We start from the raw sequence: 880 nt of genomic DNA on the forward strand, positions 1-880 counted from the left end.
TTGTCTGAATAGTGTTTATGAACACTTAACAGCTTTAAACGATTGATAAAGAACATAATAATAAATAAAACGCATGCGTTGTGCACGTGACTAGAATTAGGAAATGTAACGGTATGTAGTTTATCTTTTATTGGAATGATTTTATTATCTGACCTACATTTAAAAGGGCACGCCGGTTTAAATTTATGCAAACATTAGACACTGTGGTAGCGTGGCCGAGCGGTCTAAGGCGCTGGTTTAAGGCACCAGTCTCCTCGGAGGCGTGGGTTCGAATCCCACCGCTGCCAGAACTTTTCTTTTTTTGTTATTGTCTTTGTAGAAAATTAAAAATAAGGGATTTTACTAAATACTAAAGATGGTAAATATGAAATTTTTTTAATGAGATTTAATGAATAAAATAAAAAGTTAAAATTTTTCAAATGTTGAGTTATTATAATGTAAATGCATGTCGATGTTCTTTTTTCCTTGTTGAAGAATAAAAATAAAAACTTTCAATAAAAATTTAAAATGTTAAAAAATGAATGAGAATTAATAAATAAAATTAAAGGTAACCATTTTGCAATATTTAGGCAATATTTAGATGACTCTTTGATTTTAAATGCATGCGAAAATAGTCATGGTTCGTTGTGCAGTAGACTTATCGATATCATTAGTTTTTTCTTATATTATCAGTTCTTCCTTGACAATGAATATCTGCTTCATCTCTGTCCCAAATATAAATGAAGGAAAATCAATAACATAGTTTTTTTCCCCGAAATTATCAACGTTCATTTGTTAAATTTAAGTACTAACAATTTCAATAATTTTGCTTCACAAATCAATCTCAAAAATAAAATTCTTACTTTCGAGGATTCAACAAACATTGATATGTATTCCGTTA

The 880-nt window shown here is 29.1% G+C and overlaps 1 non-coding gene across 1 annotated transcript; it reads left to right on the top strand.

Annotated features, from left to right (window-relative positions):
- The first annotated feature begins 205 nt into the window (after positions 1-205).
- TRNAL-AAG (transfer RNA leucine (anticodon AAG)) lies at positions 206-287 on the top strand. Its single transcript has one exon. It is a non-coding gene; the product is annotated as a tRNA-Leu (tRNA).
- The last annotated feature ends 593 nt before the right edge of the window (positions 288-880 follow it).

This window comes from Parasteatoda tepidariorum, chromosome 5 (genome assembly GCF_982258835.1).
Source record: "Parasteatoda tepidariorum strain Cologne lab strain chromosome 5, Ptep-v5.0, whole genome shotgun sequence".
In the NCBI taxonomy this organism is placed as follows: Eukaryota; Metazoa; Arthropoda; class Arachnida; order Araneae; family Theridiidae; genus Parasteatoda; species Parasteatoda tepidariorum.